Source organism: Euprymna scolopes, chromosome 21 (genome assembly GCF_053919585.1).
Source record: "Euprymna scolopes isolate OS-2025 chromosome 21, ASM5391958v1, whole genome shotgun sequence".
Classification (NCBI taxonomy): Eukaryota; Metazoa; Mollusca; class Cephalopoda; order Sepiida; family Sepiolidae; genus Euprymna; species Euprymna scolopes.
The window spans coordinates 16,319,189-16,341,311 of NC_136502.1; the positions used below are offsets into that span (position 1 = coordinate 16,319,189).

Here is a 22,123-nt window from a genome sequence, read left to right on the forward strand (position 1 = left end):
AAAGAAAAAGGGGAACAGAAGGATAAAGAGAAAGTAGAAGGTCAAAGAAGGAGAGAGGGCGGGGAGGGGGAGAAAAAACGCGTAAATAGAGTGAGACAGAAAAAGACGTAGTGAAAACGAAAGAGAAAGATTGAAAGGAGAAAATGGAAGAGGGCGGAAGTGGGAAAGCGAGATTAAAAAAAAAAAAGACAGTGAGGGAGGGAGGGTAAAAGTAGAGATAAGAATATAGACTGAGAGGAGAGAAAAAGAGGAAACACACAGTGAAAGAGAAAAGAGGGGAAAACAGTGAGAGAGAGGAGGAGAGAAAACTGAAAACGAAGGCGAGGCAGAAAACAATGAAAGAGAAAAAGAGGGTAAAAGGAGTGAGATAGATAGAGAGAGAGAGAGGGGGGTGAGAGGGGTGAGAGGGGGGTGAGATAGTTTTTAAATTAATGAATTTCGATAGCGTATAGAAGGAAGGAGAGACAAAAGGAGAGAGTGAATAAGACATGGTAGGAGAGAAGGAGAAAGCAGATTATATGACGAGAGCATGAGAGAACACAAAGAAAAAAGAGAGACAGAGAAAAAGATTGAGAGAGACTGAGAAAGAATGAAAATGTGTGAGAAGAAAAGAAGAAAAACAGTGAGATGGAGAGAGTAAAATATAGTGAGGATGGAAGGCAAGAGAGGTAGGAATGGGTTATCTCTCTGAGAGAGAGAGAAAGGGAGGGAGAGAGAGGGGGAGGAGGGGGAGGCAAATCGTTTTTAAATGAGTGAATTTCGATAGCGTATTCCGGCGCAGTAAAGGAATAGAATGGTTAATGGTGCCGCTAAAAAGCTGCTTTAATGATGTGAAGAAGAAATGACCGTGAGGAAGTAAACATTTTAAAGGAAAACCGGGTGTCAACGCGCCCAGAAATGTAATAAGATGAAATAAGAAAAAAAAAAAAAAAAAAAAATGGAAATAAGTTTAAAAAAAAAAAGATCGAAATTGGAAGACATTTTTTTATATTTTATTATTTCTTTTTAGGAGAAAGATTAGCGAAGGGAATTGGAGAACGAAAAACAAAAGTTAAATAAGAAATCTAAAATTAAGTAAAATGTTCTGGACTATAATGATAAAAGAATTCAATGTAAGCTATGCAGGTAAGTGAATGTTAGAAAAAAAAAGGGTTTTTTTTTTTTAAATAAAAGAGAATCAAATAAAAGAAAATACAAATAAATTTAAAGAAAAACAAGCGAAAAATAAGAATTTAAATGAAATAAAAATAGAAAGATTGATTGTAAAACCAATTCAAGATAATTGCTGAAAAACAAAAAAAAAAGAGTCGAATGAAAAATGACCAAGATGTGAAAGGAGTGACGGGGAGAGGGTCGATTCCGATGGAGAATGAGAATTGGGATTTAAAAAGGGGGAAAATGGTAGAGTTTCGAGTCTAAAGAAAAAAGTTACAATTAAGAAGGACGCAAACAGAAAAAAAAATTGCAATGGAATAAAATCATCGAATAAGAGCAGAATGGTTTCATTTTCAACGCGGCCATTTCTTTGGGCATGTCTTATGTTAATTAAAGGTATATATATATATATATATATATATATATATATATATATATATATATATATATATATATATATATATATATATATGACAGAGACAGACAGACAGACAGACAGAGAGGTACTTTAAGGTATTGATTGTAAAACCAATTGAAGATTAAAATGAATTAGATTACAGGTTACTGAATCTAGTGGTTTCAAATCTTATAAAATAATGGAAGGAAAATTTCAGATAAGACAATCCCAGCCAAATAAAATTGCTCAATATACTAGACAGAGCAAATAAAAATCATAATTTATATGTTCAAATTTCATTTAAAAAGAATCGTTTTCCAAAATAAAAATTATTACTTGAAATAAAGAATACAATGTTTAAATTAAAATGCTTAATCCATGGATTCTCAATATAAATACATTAGATTAGAGACCACCATTTGAGCGTAAACGGTTTTTAAAAAATGCCATCCGCTTGGATTCCAAGTTTTTCAAAATTTTCCCGGATATTTATGTATATTTAATCCAAATTATAAATATATAACAACTATATTTTATTATTGCCTTTAGCTGAATTGAATTTTAACCTGACCATTTGGATTTAAAATTTTATGCAAAGGAACATACTTCTGCTTTCTGAAACTACCAAAAATGAAACGGATTAATTTTCGCGAAGGAATGGTTCTGATTTGCTTTGGATGCATTACCAGAAATATTTCGGTTTTACCTACACTATACCAATCTTCAAACATTATGGAACTTAATTATACCATCATACTTTTTCAACGATTAATTCTGTATTTGGATACCAATTATATCCTTTTTTTTTTCAGCAATCATTTCCTTTCTCTATGTCTCTTAAAGGCATTTCATCTTTAATATTATCTCTGTATGTGCTATTTAAAAAAATAATTTCGAACAAATATTAATATTTTGCTAGAATTTTTTCCTCTGAAGAGATGTACTTACATTGAAAATCCATGGATTAAAGATTTTGATTTAAACATTGTATTCTTTGGTTCAAACAATAAATTTTTATTTGGAAAACTGATTCTTTTTAAATGAAATTTGAACATAAAAACTTTTATATATATATATATATATATATATATATATATATATATATATATATATATATATATATATATATATATATATATATATATTTTCTGTAAAGTCTGAGGAGGCTACATAACGGCCAAAAAACGGTCATGTAGCTGAAACAAAAATGTAACTGAACAGAAAAAAAAACGGTAATAAAAATAAAACGTATATATATATATATATATATATATATATATATATAAGTACATGTACGTGTATATACATGTATACACACGTGTATGTATATACACACGTATAAATACGCGCATACACATATACACGCACACATATACACGTACACATATTAAGAAAATCAGAGGTCTCAGCAGTGATAACAAGTGCATGTTCTTCCACACAGAAGAGAGTGTGAACCTCTTAACACCAAGCTATAAAAGTTCTGCCAGGGGACAGCAAGCATACAATGCGACACAAGGGAATGTGTAAATATCTCCACTCGACGATCTGTAAAAAGTTGAATATTGAATGCAGCAGCAAATCCTGGAAATATGTTTATCAGAAAGAACAGTTGAAAATAAGTTATACACCATCCCCTATGACGATGCAATTTCTACAGCCATGTACCGAGGAAACGGAGCTTTTAGGCCTGACATAGTGATATGGGGCAAAATGGAGAAAGAAACAACCTTAGTAGAAGTTAGCGCCACCAATGATACTGGGTTAAACATTGAAAGGGAAAAGATAACGAAATACCAAGGTTTTATGTACGACATGAAAAGAAAAATGGAATCTTAGGAAGATCTCTATAATTCCAGTTATTATAGAAGCAACTGAACCCATGGAAAAGAATTTCAAAATCTATCTGTTAAACGAAGCGCAAGAGAGATTCTATTAATTGCACTCAAAGGGACGGTCAGAATCTTAAAAAGACCTCTCAGTTGGAAAACCTAAGAGTGGGTGAATGTTTGGCATCCGATAGGATGCTTCATCCCCACCTTAAATAAACTGATAAGAAAATTAAAAATAAGATATATATATATATATACATATTTATATAAACGTATAAATAACAAGAAAATATACTTGCTTAGCATTTTACTGCAGTTTCATAGCATCATCGATCATCAGAAGGTCATCCAATCTAAAAGCAAACCAAAATGATTAAATTCAAAACAAAAATGCAAACATACGGCTAGATAATTAGAATAAGAAATGCATGCTATTTGCACTAGTATATATTTATAATAAAAATGCGTGCAATGCAACGTCATATGTGTAAGGCATATTAATTTTTCACGTTAGCTTTTCAATTTTATTATCATTTATTGTTGATATAGTTACCTACACTTGGAGATCTATTGTTTTTCAATGATCCGCTATCTTAATCCGATTCCGTTCTGATTTCTTCATTTTTATATATAAACTAAACATTATTTTTCCCTTTATTTAATTAATGTTAAATGTTTATTAATAAAATGAATATAAAAATCTGTTTTGTTACTTATGTCAGATGTTGTTCCATGTTAAAAACAAAAATATATTTTTCAAGTGATTTTATCTGTGTTCATATTTAGTCCTGATTAATATGTTATTTTTCGTTAGTTATATTTACAGGAAGGTAGCAAAATTTTTACTCTCCCATTAAAATCTACTCACACTCTCCTTAAGTCACCAGAAAAAGTGTGCATAGGTGCATGTACGAGGGAGACAAGTAAATAGGAACACATAAGTCCATACAGCACGGCACATCCGCATACACATCCGCTACGTGCCTGCACGCACACACACACACACACACACACACACACACACACACACACACACACACACACACACACACACACACACACACAAACACACACACATGCTCCCTGTGTTTCTCTCTATCTCTCTTTCCCTCTTACATGCACAAACACACACATACAGGTACGCACACATACAAACACATGCACATATGAAAAGAAGACATCACAGATTTTAACCTATACACACATATACACACACACAACACACAACCACTCACCCTTACACACACGCATGCACGCACTGACATGCACACATCAAAAGAAAAATCATAAAAATGAACATTAATAACTATCATCCACTCCAGATATACTGATCTCACCAAATGGACCCGATTACTGACCCCCATCAAATAAAGCTCTAACCAATCCCATTGGAGACACCTAGTCCCATTTTCATGTATCTTTTAAAAGCACATTCGTGCAGCGTTGACTGAACTAAGATGACCCCCAAAAGAAAATTCCATAAACCTTTCACCAAGAAACAAACTTTTAATTAAAATACTTTCATTGTTTGTATTATTGTGCATTAAAATACTTTTAATTAAAAAAAAAAAACATTAACTAAAAAATATCTGAAGAGAGCTTAATAAAAGCTTGAAATGCGTTATAAAGATATTTAAAAATATTAAAAAATAATAAGTCTTAAATATCAACAAATGTTGCTGGCTAAACTCTTTATATATATATATATATATATATATATATATATATATATATATATATATATATATATATATCTTTATTTTTTTACCTTTAGTAAATACAGAGCATTATAGTTTTTGACAGACACAGACGAATCGTCTGACCTGCTTCATCAGATATGCTGTATTAAATAGAAAAAAAAGAAAAAGTTGCAAGTAGACACACGTGATCACTGGAAAAACGAACCAATGATAAATTATAAATGTTATAGAGAGTAAAAAGATAAAAAGTAAACGTAATTATAGACACGAGAGAAAGAGGAGGGGGAAGAGAAGAGAACTAAGAAAAAAAGAGAAGACAAAAGAGAAAGGGAAGTGGAGGAAAAGAATTTAAAAAAATCATTAAGCATTACTTATTAAATTAAGAAATGAACAGATATAGACCTTAAAGTAGGAGAGGGAGGGAAGGAAGAGAAATGAGAAAAGGGAGAAAAAGAAAAAGGAAGAAGAAGAAGAAGAAGAAAAAAGAAGGAGAAGAAGAAGAAGAAAAATGCATAAATTTAGCTCAATATGCATTTAGCTCTGCTTCTGAAGTCACAAAAGTATATATTAATGAATATAGTATAGAATGGTTCATTTATTTAACACATCAAAGGCTGTAAATGACAAAGTTCTCTCGGATTCTCTCTCCTCTGATCTCGAGCGCGTGGTTCAGTGGGGGAAGATGTGGCTAGTTACCTTTAATGCATCTAAAACCAAACTCCTATCCTTACATCATCAACGCTCTGATCCCCAGCTGGCATCAATTGTGATGGATGGCTCTCGTCTGGGTGAGGCCCCGTGTTTTGACAAGCTTCTGGGTTTGACCTTTACTCCTGATCTAAAATGGAACACGTACATCAAGTCTGTTGCCAAGGTCGCAGGAAAGATGGTGGGATCCTTCTACCGCTCCAGAAGATATCTCACTACTGATTCAATTCTCTATCTATATAAAAGCCAAGTACGGCCAAGGATGGAATACTGTTGCCATATCTGGGCAGGAGCTGCCAAAAACAGCCTATCATGCCTTGACAGAGTACAAAATAGACTTCGTGGTTTAGTGGGGGATGCCCTTTTCTCTACCCTGCAACCCCTCTCCCACAGAAGAGACGTTGCGAGCCTATCCTTGTTTTATCGTTATTTTCATGGCAGGTGCTCGTCTGAACTCCAATCCCTGGTCCCCCCTCGCCAAACTTTCACGAAAATCACCCGTCTAGCTGAATCCACTGTGAAAAATTTCCCCCACTCTATATCTGTGCCTAAATCAAAACGCGGATTTCATGAGCAAAGCTTCTTTCTTAGAACTGCACGCCTGTGGAACTCTGTTCCGTCTGCCTGCTTCCCTCCGGACTACAACTTGGATGTCTTCAAGTCTAATGTTAACAAATTCCTAATGAACCGCCCCCCTAATTAAGCACTTCATAAAATCTCCTCACTAACGTGATGTACTTGCAATAACCCTTATCCCTGAGTGGCTTCCGGGCCTTGATAAGTGGTGATCACTGTGTAAAAAAAAAAAAAAAAAAAAAAAAAAAGGTATACAAACATTTAGTTGGAGGATAGAGGGGGCTGTTTATACATAGGTATTTCAAAGAATACATCTTCTCATCAGAAGAGTAGAGAAGATGCTATGTAACATAATGGGGATGCAATGTCTAGCGTGGGATTCATCCGAAACGAAATAAATTAATGAAATTATTGATGTTGTTAGGGGGGAATTATATGGAATTCTAAGATAAAGGAGGAGCGTATTATATAAAGTGCAATGTGAAAAAGTGTATAGGGTTTCTATCATGTATTCCTTTTTCTTTTTTCGATTCCCAAATGTATATATATATATATATATATATATATATATATATATATATATATATATATATATATATACTAGCTGTACCCTGCCACGCGTTGCTGTGGCTCAAATTGGCGCAATGGAAAAACTTCCAAAATGAGAAAAAGCATGTTTCTTATAGGTTTAATTTTCCATTTCGTATGGGTACACAGTTTTTGTTGCTCCGTTTTCTTAGCTGATATAGAGATTTTCTGGTTTGGCGAGTCTTGAACACGTAACATAGATTGTACATGTAAAAAAACAGTCAGTGTGTAACTGTAAGCCACACAATCGTAAAGATTGTTCCCTGTGCTTTGTTGATGGCTATTGCAAACGACAATAAAATTGGAAAGTGCAATTTCCTAAAGTGTAATGATGTATCCGATGGAATCATAGGAATGCATGGAATGAAGATATATTCATCTGTAAAAAGTTCTGTTATGATTGTTGTTTCTATGATATTGTTTGTTAATTTTTTTTTTTACTGCAAGCCATGCACCTTTGCTAAGCTTGGATTGGTTTATATTTTACAACATGATAATTAGTATGCCAAATTTCAGTTGCAATACATGCGGTGGTATCCCTGGCAAATATAGTTGTTGGATAATTAACCACTTTACCTGCTTTCACAACAGTGTCGATGGATTTGTATTTGACTACCTCACTTGGAATTTTACATTGAATAATAGTGTGGACGTCTTTGTATTAACCTGCAAGAATAGCTCGTTCACTCAGTCAAGTGGAATTCTTATAATTTGAATATCTGCAAAAACCTTTTAAACTAACTCTTCTTTTGATGTAATAAAATTACAGAAGTTAAAAGTCAAAGAATTTTGCCTTTATCTGCTGACACTTTTCCAAACCCAATTTCCCACAAGTGATGCAAAAATTTATGTGCGGATCAAAAAGTCTGCAACTGGACATGCATATTTTGAGTTAAGTTTAATGCCTTCACATGGCACAAAAAAGTAGAGTATTTGAGGCAAGCATTTATTTCATCTGCTGGTGTTGATTGAAGAATAATAGGTAACATTTGTCTGAAATCTCCTGCAAGCAATATTACTGCATTCCCAAATGGTCTGACATTGCCACGCAAATCTTGCAAGGATCGACCAAGAGCCTCAAGTGATTTTTTGCGTACCATTGTGCATTCATCCTAAGCAATGAGTTTGAATTTCTGCAATATTTTTCCCCATATTGGATGTTTTGGAGATGTCAAACATGAGATTTTGGAAAAATTGAATGTTTCAAAATAGAATAAATAATTCTTCTACTTGGCAGCAAGGTCGCAGATATTTCTCATGCAGCAAGGGCTAAGGCTATGTCATTTTGTTACCAAATGGCTGCTAAAATCAATTTAATTAGAAAGGTTTTACCAGTTACTTCTGGTGCTGTTCAAGGTAGCAGTAATTTCCAAATAACTTCTATTCTCACAGTCAGTAAATTAGGTGACTAAAATAGGATCTATCCATGTTTTGACAATGCCTTATTCACTGTAATTAATTTAGGAGACTAAAATAGGATAAGGATTTAGAGATGGATAGATAGAGAGGAAGATATATAGATAGAAAAGAGAAAGTGAGAGGAAAATAGAGAAAGGGAAGGAGATAAGGTGGGATAAAGGGATTGAGAGATAGAAAGAGAGAGGGGGAAAGTTAGAAACAGAGAGGGGCGAGACAGAGGAAAGGAGAGAGAGAGAGATAGAGGGAGTTAGAGAGAGAAAAGGGCTCAAAGAGAGATGGAGAGGGTGATATAGAGAGAAAGATTGAGAGAGGGAAAGGGAGAGATGGATAAAGAGAGATATTAAAAGAGAAAGAGAGAGGGGGAGAGAAACAGAAGGTGAACTACACTTCACCGTTTTTTTTCTCGTTCAGTAGAGAAATCTTTCGAGACTGAGGCAATTTTAATTTTTTGTTACTACCCAGAGTACCCTTTTTTGGGGGGAGCTAGATTTTCCACACATTAGAAACCGACCGGGTTATCTATACTTTCACCTAACAAATTAATAAAAGAAAAACATATTGTAAAATTTGAATTTAGCGTGAAAATACTATTTTAAAAAATAGCACGATAACATAAGTGCATAAGTGCCACTTTAGGTACTCCTTGTGTGTTGAGTTCTATGGCGACCAGCATAATCATTTAATGGTCGCTCCCTTAGCCTCCCCCCCAGTCAAGGCTAATGCATGCGCACGTAACATTTGTTTTATTTACTGACGTTGGCTTAGTAACTAAACGATTTATTGATAATTTCGTAACCCTTAAATGCATGCCGGGAGATTTAAATTGGTTCATTATTGTTGTAATGAAAAAAAAAAAGTTTCATTCAACACAAAACCAAAAACACATATTAATGATAAATGATTTATTATTCTATTCATTGAAATTTACTAATTTTTAAATAAAAAAGTAAAAAAAAGTTAATGAAAAAATAGTTGCTTATGTGCGCATGTGAAAATGTTCGTAAAAGTGAGAAATTATTTTAATCATTTAAAAAACTTCGTATTTTTTTTTTTTTTAGATTAGGTCCACCTTATAATCACTCCCAACCTCCTCATCTTAAGAACAGCTTCCGGAATAAACACCATTTTTGGAGGGAGGGGTGAAAAAATATTTGCAAAATTTAATTGATATTTGTCGTCAGCATACCCACTCGAAAATACTATTTTTAAAAAAAGGAGGTGTTCAGTGCCCATTGCAGAGAAGTAGATTTATTTATCAATAAGAGTCGTCATTTAAAAAAAAAATTGTGGAGGCGGACCTAAATGTAAATATTTACCCAAAAAATTATCCACTCATGTAAATTAAAAATGTCTGTAAAAGTGAGAAATTATCAATACATGGTTTAGTTATTTTTTTTTAATATTCATGAAAAGAGTTAAGCCAGCGTAAGTAAATACATGACTTACAAATGTTTGTAAAAGTGAGAAATTATTAATAAATGTGTAGTAACTTTTTTCTTTTAATATTCATAAAGAGTCAAACTTTTTTTCCAATATTCATGAAAAGAGTTAAGCCAACATGTTACGTAGTGGTGTTATTATTAGAATGGTGAATGTTCTTTTGTTGTTCATGTTATAAGAAGAGTAAGAGTCTTAGTGAGAGATTACAGTCTTAATCATGTTGGAAGAGATGCTAGTTATTATATATATTCATTGTGAGTGTTCATATTGTTGAGATGTTCATATTGTAAGAGATGGGATGGAGACATTAACAAGTATATATAAAGAGAGAGAGAGAGAGAGAGTTTATAATTGAGAAAGAGTACATATAATTACACTTTGAGAGGGGATTTAATATATAGATAGATAGACCGATAGGTTGGCATTTATGCCAATAGATTGAGAGGTTGACATTTATGTTTTTGACAGTTCTGTTTGAACGGGAGTGTTTATATAACATAAATAGACACGTATACTTTCTAACACATATATTTTTTAGATGATGAATTTCAAATGGTTTTTACGCATAAATAGACAATACCTTCTCCATGTAATGATGGACACAGGAGATGGCAGTTATAAAAACATGATGAGCATTTATTCTTCCACTTGACCGGTCAATGGCTTGCATCCAGGAATTCAAAGTTTCTTCTTACATTTTCTTTTTCTGTTTAAAACCCTCTCGCTTCCAGACGGGCCAAGATTCGAACTGGTCGGACTCTCGTCTGACTCTCTGACTCTCTGCCTCCATTCTGACTTCTCTTCCTAACTAACTAACTCTCACTTCCTATATTGAGAAATCCATGCATGTTCGGCCAACGTGACCACAACTCACGTGCCATCAACACGCGCAACCTGCACACTTCAAAACATTCTGATTTCCCATTTTCCTTTGTTGGTCTCACAAAGGAATTCAACCTACATATCTAACTCATTTAACCCATTTTTTATTATCCAACATTCTTTCTACAATGAATAGATTCCAGCCAAAATTATATTTATTATTTATTTTATCAGAATCAATAATTTACTGGACATTCCATTTCAAACCTATTTTCCTTTAAAACTTATCTCCAGGGTTCGATTCCTGTTTTCTCTAATTTTATTTTCATTTACTAATTCTCTTTATTTTTACTTACATGAAAAAGGGGACAAGCATTTTTCATGTAACAAACGTAAATAAATAAATGTTTGTAAAAGTGACAAAGTCAGGTTTAATTACTTTTTTTATTCATGAAAAGAGTTAAGCCAATGTTTGTAAAAGTGCAAAAGGCAATGTAAGTAAATAAATGATAAATGTTACGTGCGCATGCGTTAGCCTTGACAAAGGGGGGGGATAGGAGAACGACCATTAATTAATTCTGCTGGTCGCCATGGACCTCAACGCCCAAGGAGTACCCCACTTTATTTAAATATTTATTTTCCAAAGGACTGTTTGAATAAATCAACAATGAATAAAATTTTAAGCGTTGTGTAATTATTTTCGCAGCGTTCAGCCGACAATGCTAGGAAAAGTAAAATAACATTTTAAATGTAGAAACATCAAAAAAAACAACCTATCTTCTTATTAAATGTTTGTAGAAAATGTAATTTTTTTTTGTCAAATAAATAAATTTCAAGCCATTTTTGCAATAAATAATAAATAGCAACTTCGTTAATTTTACGACTCTCCCCAGCATATTATAAAAACCCTAACCTCTCCATGTTAAAACGGCTTTCGGAATGAACACCCCAACCTCCTCATGTTAAGAACGGCTTTCGAGGTTTGTGGAAGGGCGTGTTTAATTTGAAAGCCGTTTTTAACATGGGAGGTTAGGGTGTTTATAATACGCTGAGGCATGTCATAAAAATGAAGCAGTTTAGAAAAAGTTAAAACAAACTTTTTTATGTAAACAATGCCGTGAAAGAAACTAAACAATTAAAGTGTAATGTTTGATTAGTGAAAAGCCTTAAGATAAACAAAGGAATTTAAAATTTAAAAAATTGGTAAGATACATAAATGTATTTAAATTTAAAAAATAGGGGATTTGTTTGTGCTAATGCAGAGAGTGATCTGCACTATTTTTTAAATCGTATTTCCACATTTAATTAAAGTTTTATGTTATGTTTTTTATTCAATTGTAGGGTTAAAGTACAGAATAGGTACAGAACACCCCTCTTATGTTAAGAATACCTTTTTAAATAATAACGTTATTATTTCAGCACGGATAACTCTCTGCATGAGTACCTTTTTTTTTTTTTTTTACTTATCTTGTAATTCGAGAGTCGTTGAAACGAAAGTTACCAGAAATAAAACTGGGCAGTCTCACAGAAGCGACTTACGAAAAATATTTTTATTTTAATTAATATTTTTATAATTTGCAATGTTAAATTATTTTAATAACATGCAACCATTCCTTGACTTTACGGATAGATTTTCTGAAAATTTCAATTAAATTGGTAATGTAGAAATATGGTTTAATCGACTTTGAACGAAGCAAGAATTACATTTTTATATATATATAAACTATACATTTTTATATATATATAAACTATTTATATATATATAAACTATTTAAGCGCTGCCTTAAGGAGAAGTGCTTTCCGACTCCCTGGAAGACCTCATCAGTTTGCTCTGTATTTAAGAATTCAGGTGATAAGTCATCTCCCTCTCAATACAGACCTATAAGTCTCCTGTGTGTTATTAGTAAGTTGCTGGAATCCATATTAAATAGAGAAATAGTCAACCACCTCAGCAGGAATAACCTTCTTAGTGACACACAATATGGTTTCCGCTCTGCAAGATCTACCACAGATGTGCTGACGGTTATATCCCACAGGATTAGTGAATCTCTTGACAAAGGCTTCCTTTCTAGGGCAATTGCTCTTCACATATCAAAGGCCTTTGACAAGGTATGGCATAAGGGTCTACTTCACAAGATTTCCAGCTATGGTATTACTGGAAATGTTTTCTCAATCATTAAATCATTTCTCTCTGATAGGCTCATAAGAGTTGTGGTAGATGGACAAAAATCGGAGGCCTGCAATATAAATGCTGGAGTCCCTCAGGGGTCAATCCTGGGCCCAACTCTCTTCCTGATCTACATCAATGACCTCCCTAAACACATACTACTTAAATCATTCATTGACATCTATGCTGATGACACGACCATCTATGGCAACACATCAAAGGCTGTAAATGACAAAGCTCTCTCTGATTCTCTCTCCTCTGATCTCGAGCGCGTGGTTCAGTGGGGGAAGATTTGGCTGGTTACCTTTAATGCATCCAAAACCAAACTCCTATCCTTACATCATCAACGCTCTGATCCCCAGCTGGCATCAATTGTGATGGATGGCTCTCGTCTGGGTGAGGCCCCGTGTTTTGACAAGCTTCTGGGTTTGACCTTTACTCCTGATCTGAAATGGAACACATACATCAAGTCTGTTGCCAAGGTCGCTGGAAAGATGGTGGGATCCTTCTACCGCTCCAGAAGATATCTCACTACTGATGCAATTCTCTATCTATATAAAAGCCAAGTACGTCCAAGGATGGAATACTGTTGCCATATCAGGGAAGGAGCTGCTAAAAACAGCCTATCCTGCCTTGACAGAGTACAAAATAGACTTCGTGGCTTAGTGGGGGATGCCCTTTTCTCTTCCCTGCAACCTCTCTCCCACAGAAGAGACGTTGCGAGCCTGTCCTTGTTTTATCGTTATTTCCATGGCAGATGCTCGTCTGAACTCCAATCTCTGGTCCCCCCTCGCCAATCTTTCACGAAAAACACCCGTCTAGCTGAATCCACTGTGAAAAGTTTCCCCCACTCTATATCTGTGCCTAAATCAAAACGCGGATTCCATGAACAAAGCTTCTTTCTTAGAACTGCACGCCTGTGGAACTCTGTTCCGTCTGCCTGCTTCCCTCCGGACTACAACTTGGATGTCTTCAAGTCCAATGTTAACAAATTCCTAATGAACCGCCCCCTTAAGTAAACACTTCAGCAAATCTCCTCACTAACGTAATGTACTTGCAATAACCCTTATCCCTGAGTGGCTTCCGGGCCTTGATAAGTGGTGAACACTGTGTAAAAAAAAAAAAAATAGATACTTGCTGTACCCGGCCACGCGTTGCTGTTGCTCAGTTTGGATGTGTATGTGTGTGTGTGGGGGGGGGTAAATTCTGCATGAGTACCATTCTTTTTAATTTTGTCTTTTGTTCAATTTTTTGTGTGGGCTTTTAGCGATTGCAAACTAACAAATTTAACCAAAATGCAAAAAATTCAACAATTAAATAATTTTGCTGAGCTTCTAATACAAATCCTAATAAATCAATCCCTCTTATTAGAACACTCAAGGGAAGGACGGAACCAAATTATTGCCAGTATGTTAGGGAGAGGTTATATATTTTACAATATTTTAAGCAGATTTGACGCTCAGCTACCAGATTTTTATGGGTTGCTCGTTAACTTACGATAAAACTTGTGAAGTATGCGCTTGTTTACGGTTGTTGTAAAAATGGAATGGAAATTTAAATTTCGCTCCGTTTTAATCTTTTTTTTTTTTAATTGTGCTTTTCCCAAACAAATATAATCAAAAGAATAACATTCAACAATTGTACTTTATATATAAAACACGAAATATTAAAAAAAAAATATATTAACGAAAGAGAAATAATTCCATTTTTAAATGAAAAATGTCAGTTTGGTATACAAAAGTTCCATTTAGTGATGTCACGTGATGGCACACGGAGTGAAATAATTGTCCCCAAATAAAAAAATGGCCCATATGTACAAAGAAAACCACCTATTTATTATAGAAAAATTAAGTATAATGTTATAATTAAAAAGAGATTTATAAAAGCACGCATGGGTACCGTAAACATATTATGCCGAAGCAGTCATTCCAGTGGTTATTTAGACTATTAATTACGAACGAACCAAGAGTTACATTTTTATATATATATAGATAACGTGGATTATATATATATATATATATATATATATATATATATATATATATATATATATATATATATGCGTGCGTGTGTGTTCCAAATGAAATTAAAAAGTTTTCACTAAGTATGGAAAAATGCAGAAAATGTTCAAGGAAAATGAAAAAAAATATATCGTGAGCGAAATATTTTCAAAGTAAGGAATGAAAGATATTAGAACCAAGAATAATGAGTGTCGAATATATGAAGACATGTCGAGAAGACAAACAGAAAGGATGAGGAATGTCTTGAAATGTGGAAAGAAATGGAATCGTGACGATCAGGCAAAGAAATGTTAAGATGAAGAAAAATTTAAAGCGGAAGTTAAATGAAGATAAAGGAATCAAAGAGAAACATTAAATATCTGCCACATCAAAATACGGACTTGTTTTCACAAAAAAAAAAAACAACAAAAAAAAAAAACAAAAAAAAACATGATGAGTAAGTATGGGGAGCGAGAAAATAATCACTTTTGTTGTTCAAATAAATTTGGTGAACGAATAAAGCTTATTGTTCTAAATTATGAAGAAAATACTGTTTATGATTTTAGTACTAAGTTATAGAATCTAATAAAAATAAGTTCAATTCTTTTGAAATAAATTCAAGACTTTTGTTTTAATGTTAACTTATAAAACCTGAATGTGAAATATCTACGTTTTTAGTATTATGTTACAAAACTTAAAATTTTCTCCATTTAAATTATGACAAAGATAATACTTTATGTTTTTTAGTATTACGTAATAAAACTTAAAATTTTCTTCGTTTAAATTATGACAAAGATAACACTTTATGTTTTTTAGTATTAAGTAATAAAACTTAAAATTTTCTTCGTTTAAATTATGACAAAAATAATACTTTATGTTTTTTAGTATTAAGTAATAAAACTTAAAATTTTCTTCATTTAAATTATGACAAAGATAACACTTTATGTTTTTTAGTATTAAGTAATAAAACTTAAAATATTCTTCATTTAAATTATGACAAAGATAATACTTTATGTTTTTTAGTATTAAGTAATAAAACGTAAAATTTTCTTCATTTAAATTATGACAAAGATAACACTTTATGTTTTTTAGTATTAAGTAATAAAACTTAAAATTTTCTTCGTTTAAATTATGACAAAGATAACACTTTATGTTTTTTAGTATTAAGTAATAAAACTTAAAATTTTCTTCATTTAAATTATGACAAAAATAATACTTTATGTTTTTTAGTATTAAGTGATAAAACTTAAAATATTCTTCGTTTAAATTATGACAAAGATAACACTTTATGTTTTTTAGTATTAAGTAATAAAACTTAAAATTTTCTTCATTTAAATTATGACAAAGATAATACTTTATGTTTTTTAGTATTAAGTAATAAAACGTAAAATTTTCTTCGTTTAAATTATGACAAAGATAACACTTTATGCTTTTTAGTATTAAGTGATAAAACTTAAAATTTTCTTCATTTAAATTATTGCCAAAGATAACACTTTATGCTTTTTAGTATTAAGTAATAAAACTTAAAATTTTCTTCATTTAAATTATGACAAAGATAACACTTTATGTTTTTTAGTATTAAGTAATAAAACTTAAAATTTTCTTCATTTAAATTATGACAAAGATAACACTTTATGTTTTTTAGTATTAAGTGATAAAACTTAAAATTTTCTTCGTTTAAATTATGACAAAGATAACACTTTATGTTTTTTAGTATTAAGTAATAAAACTTAAAATTTTCTTCGTTTAAATTATGACAAAAATAATACTTTGTTTTTTAGTATTAAGTAATAAAACTTAAAATTTTCTTCGTTTAAATTATGACAAAAATAATACTTTATGTTTTTTAGTATTAAGTAATAAAACTTAAAATTTTCTTCATTTAAATTATGACAAAGATAACACTTTATGCTTTTTAGTATTAAGTAATAAAACTTAAAATTTTCTTCATTTAAATTATGACAAAGATAACACTTTATGTTTTTTAGTATTAAGTAATAAAACTTAAAATATTCTTCATTTAAGTTATGACAAAGATAACACTTTATGTTTTTTAGTATTAAGTAATAAAACTTAAAATTTTCTTCGTTTAAATTATGACAAAGATAATACTTTATGTTTTTTAGTATTAAGTAATAAAACTTAAAATTTTCTTCATTTAAATTATGACAAAGATAACACTTTATGCTTTTTAGTATTAAGTGATAAAACTTAAATTTTTCCTCATTTAAATTATGACAAAGATAACACTTTATGCTTTTTAGTATTAAGTAATAAAACTTAAAATTTTCTTCATTTAAATTATGACAAAGATAACACTTTATGCTTTTTAGTATTAAGTAATAAAACTTAAAATTTTCTTCGTTTAAATTATGACAAAGATAACACTTTATGTTTTTTAGTATTAAGTAATAAAACTTAAAATTTTCTTCATTTAAATTATGACAAAGATAACACTTTATGTTTTTTAGTATTAAGTGATAAAACTTAAAATTTTCTTCGTTTAAATTATGACAAAGATAACACTTTATGTTTTTTAGTATTAAGTGATAAAACTTAAATTTTTTTTTTGCTTTTAATGCTAACTTATTAGACCTAACAAGGTATTATTTAATCTAAATTATGACAAAGACAATACTATGGTCCTTAGTATTTATGTTATAAAACTTAAAATATTCTTCATCTTAATTATGACAAAGATAATATTACGTTTTTAGTATTAAGTTACAAAACTTAAAATATGTTTTATCTAAATTGTAACAAATAAAATTCTTTTCTTTTTAATGTTTACTTGTAGAACCTGATAGAAATATTGCTTCTTCTATTTTATGACAAAGACAATATGCTTTCAATACTAAGTCATAGAACCTAATACAAATGTTATTAAATTCAGATTATACAAGTTTTATGTTTTAATACTAACTTATGGAACCAAATTAATTATTGTGTGATATAAATTATGACACTTAGGCAATATCTTCAAGAGACTATTAAAATAAAAGTCCTAAACAATAATTGATTAAAACCTGTTTTGAAAAAAATATGAAAATCAATCCTCCTCTTAAGAACGTATGAGCACATTCTTTCTCCATTCTATATAGGTTTTCTCTTTCTATCACCACACATGCATTCCTTGTTCTTTTTTCCGATTCCCTATTAGTCATAGTTTAATATATATATATATATATATATATATATATATATATATATATATATATATATATATACCTCGCACCCCTCCCCTGACCTCATTCACTCTTTCACTCTTTCATCCCATAATAACGAACATTTCTGTAAAAGTCTGAAGAAGCTACAAACGGCCAAAAAAAAAACGGCCGGGTAGCTGAAACAATAATGTAACTTAACAGAAAGATACGGTAATAAAAAATAAAACGCATATTTGCTCTACAACAGTATTGAGCACTTTCTTCAGTTTTTATTAATTACCATTTATAATATATATATATATATATATATAGCTATAAAATGATAAGCACACCTAAATACAACATCCAAAATTGTCAATAATTCTAAAACAATCCTTTACTCGTAATCCATTGTTTTGAATTATGATTGTCTACTTCAGTTCAACAATAACTTCGGGATTGTTTTGACAGGCACTATTTTTCAGATAATCCAAGAAATAAAAATCTGGGGTTCGAGTTATAGTCGGATGACGCTTCCTACTGATGAGATGATCACTAAAGTGTCCTCTTATATCATTGAACAACAATGAAACAAAGACTGTTGAATAGTCATGAATGAAATTTGGCCGACTATTTAATCATAGCCTGAAGTTTATTTGTATCAAATATAGTTGAGCTGTCAAAAAACGATTGTGAATTCTATTGACAATAGGTATGGATTGCAGTTTTTGTTGTTGGTGGGGGAGTTTATTCTCTACAATCTATCTATCTGCCAAAGCAAAGTTAAAGGCAAACACCTCGGAAAATGCACGTTTGAAATGGAAAGGACACTTTGAAAAGTTACTTGGAAACGAATCAGTAGTGGCAGACCAACCATTTCTGGCGATTGTTGAACAGGAACTGGATATCGAGAAAGGGAATTCTACAATGGAGGAACTTCCAGCTGCACTAAAGAAGACCAAGAATCGTATTTCAGATTTAGATGACATTCCTCCAGAAGTCTGGAAGACAAGTGACTTCAATGATATTCTTTCTTATTCACGCAATGTTGCATATAACCAAGAGATTATTCATAAGTGGAAAGAAGGATGCATACTCCCCTTTCCCAAGAAAGGTGACCTAAGCTTACCAAGCAGCAACAGAGGAATAACACTCACTCAAAATGCAGCGAAAATCTACAACGACATGCTTCTCAACTGTACCTAACCAAAGATCGAGAAAATGCGCAGGAAGAACCAGAATGGATTTAGTAAGAGTCGATATACTACTGGTCAAATTCTTTCTGTCAGGAGACTAATCTTGAGGCAGTCATGTCTTTTATAGATTTATCCAAAGCGTTTGACTATGTACATAGAGGAAAAATCGCCAACATCTTAAAGGCATATGGTATTCCAAACAAAGTCATTAACGCTATCATGATGCAATACAAACAAACTCAAGTAGTGGTCAGATTGCCAAGATGGTAACACTGAATTCTTTGACATTTGCACCGGAGTTCTTTAAAGAGACTCTCTAACTCTTTTTCTTTTCATTCTCTTGAAAATGTAATAGAATGACATCAATTTTGAACCACAAGAGAAGTGAATATTATCATAGTCAACCTCCACTTCACCCCTCCCCATTAAAGGGCTATACACGATTATAAGAATTATGAATGATTTCTATGCTGTTGGTGTAAAGAAGAATCGAAAAATGCAATTGAATGAAATTTTTGCAATAGTTAAAATGGAAAGAAAAAATTCTTACAAAATTAAATAGTTGAGGCGAGAAGAATAAGAAAATTTTAAATAAAAGTAAAAAAAAAAAAAAAGATGATGTTATGTTGCATGGCAACCGAATAATAAGTAAAACGAAACATTCTCAAAGCGATTGAAATAAGTAAATGAATGCAGTTACCAAAAATGCAAAAGTCGAATGCATTTTGGAATCGATAAAAATGTACAAAGAAAACCGGGTATTTTTAAAACGTGTTCATTGACTCTGAATATGACAGACAGACAGGTACGTTTTAAGAAATGCATGGGCGCATCTAACGATGCTAGTTCAAATTTTAGTATGACAAAACAAAAAAATTACTATTTCAAAATGAATTGTGACAGATTGATAAAAATGCAATTTAAAACTCAAACGTGGCAAATAGACGGACAAAGTTTTTTTTTTATATGACATTTAACACTTAATTTGACAGACCAAAGGAAATGTTATTTCGAACTTAGCATGACAGACTAGTGAAAATACTATTTCAAACTTTAGAATGAGAAATGTACGAACACAGTCTTTCATGGAGATTTCTAGATATTTTTATTTATTTTTTTTTTATTATTACATTTTCACCCCAAACAAGGCAAATTGCCACTTTGGTGTAGGGGGCTACTATCAGGGGCAACAACTACCGGGTACTATGTAGGGATTTGGGCAGCAAGATGTCGGTTAACATTACACTTGAACTTCTGCATGTCAGTGCTGTTGGGGAAGCAGGGACCTGGAATGGAATTCCAAAGTCTAGCGGTTCTGAGGAAGAAACTACTGGAGTAGAAAGATCTTTTACATCTAGGGATCTCTACAGTGTGGGGATGGGATTTAGCAGCCTGTCGGGTTTGTCGAGGGTGTTCACGTCGTGGGGGCACAAGTGCTTGCAGTTCGTCAGAGCATTCACCACTAAAATACTTGTAGGATAGGCAGAGGGATGCAACATTTCGTCGATGGGACAGAGGCTGAAGCTTAGATGTCAGTTCAGGGCCTATCAGGTTTGCGACTCTATTTTGAACCTTGTCAAGGAGTATGAGACTAGTAGCAGATGCACCAGCCCAAATGTGACAGCAATACTTCATACATGGTCGAATGGTGGCCTTATAGAGATACAGGATACTTTCGGGTGTTAGTAGTTGTCTAGCACGGTAGAGAGAGCCCACCTTTCTTGCAGCAGCCCTGGTAATGCTTTCAATGTAATTGTTCCAACTCATGTTTCCTGTGAACGTTAGGCCAAGGAGTTTGAAAGATGTACTCTCAGATAAAGAGTCGTTGGCCATTGCTATAGGTGGTAGAGAGGGTTTCTTGTAATTATTGAATATCTTAAGATAGAACTTCAAATTTAAGCATGATAGACAAAAACAAATGCTATTTCAAATGTATGCATGACAAATAGACGGAAAAAGTTTTTTTTTAATGGAAATTCGTACACATATCTAAAAATGATATTTTACATTTATTTTGACAGACTAAAGGAAAATGCTATTCCGAACAGTGTGACAAAGTTTCTCATATAGATGATTAGCGTGATAGACAAAAAAAAAAATACTATTTCAAACATAAGTGTGACAGACCCTAGCTGAGAATTCTTCCTTCAAATTCCTTGGCCTAACATTCACAGGCAATATGAACTGGAACAAATACAATGAGAACACTGCAAAGGCTACTGAAAAGAAGGTGGGTTCCCTCTATCGTACTAGTAGTCACTCACACCTGAGAGTATCCTGTACCTTTACAAAGCTACCATTCGCCAATGCATTTGCCATATCCGAGCTGGTGCATCTACCACTAGTCTCTCCCTCTTGGATAGGGTCCAAGAAAGAATCTTCAATCTAAAAGGTCCCACTTTGTCAATTAAGCTCCAACCCTTATCTCATTGCCACAATGTTGAATCTCTGTGCCTGTTTTACAAGTATTTTAATGGAATGTGCTCTGATGAACTCGTTGCACTTGAGCCCCCTTGATGTATATATCCCCAACAAACCCGCTTAGCAACAAAATCACACCCCTTCACTATTGAGGTCACTAAATGCCAGAAGGCTTTCTACTGTAATAGTTTTTTCCCTCTCGAACAGCTAAACATTGGAATTCCCTTTCTGCTACCTGCATTTTTGACTGTACTGACATGCAGAAATTTAAATGTAATGTAAACCAACATCTTGTTAATCTTTCCTAGGCATAGTCCCAAATAGTAGCCCCTTGTGTCCAAGTGACGCTATGCATTGTTATAGGTGAATGTGAGTGAAAAAAAAAAGACCAACTAAACTGATAGTTTAAACTTGATCATGACAGACCAAATAAAATACAATTTTATACTTGATCATGACCGACTAAATAAGATGCAATTTCAAACTTGATCATGGCAAACGAAATAAAATGCAATTTCAAACTTGATCATGACAGACCAAATAAAATGCTATTTCAAAC

General features: G+C 32.3%; 1 protein-coding gene and 1 long non-coding RNA gene across 6 annotated transcripts in view; one reads left to right on the plus strand and one right to left on the minus strand.

Annotated features, from left to right (window-relative positions):
* LOC145242018 (protocadherin beta-2-like) overlaps window positions 1–22,123 on the plus strand; it is an 828,148-nt gene that overhangs the window by 785,006 nt on the left and 21,019 nt on the right. The gene's annotated exons all lie outside the window — the stretch shown is intronic.
* LOC145242021 (uncharacterized) overlaps window positions 3,680–22,123 on the minus strand; it is a 270,257-nt gene continuing 251,813 nt past the window's right edge. The window contains exon 3 of the long non-coding RNA XR_013862638.1: window positions 3,680–3,734. This is a non-coding gene — a long non-coding RNA (uncharacterized LOC145242021). The remainder of the gene's footprint in view (window positions 3,735–22,123) is intronic.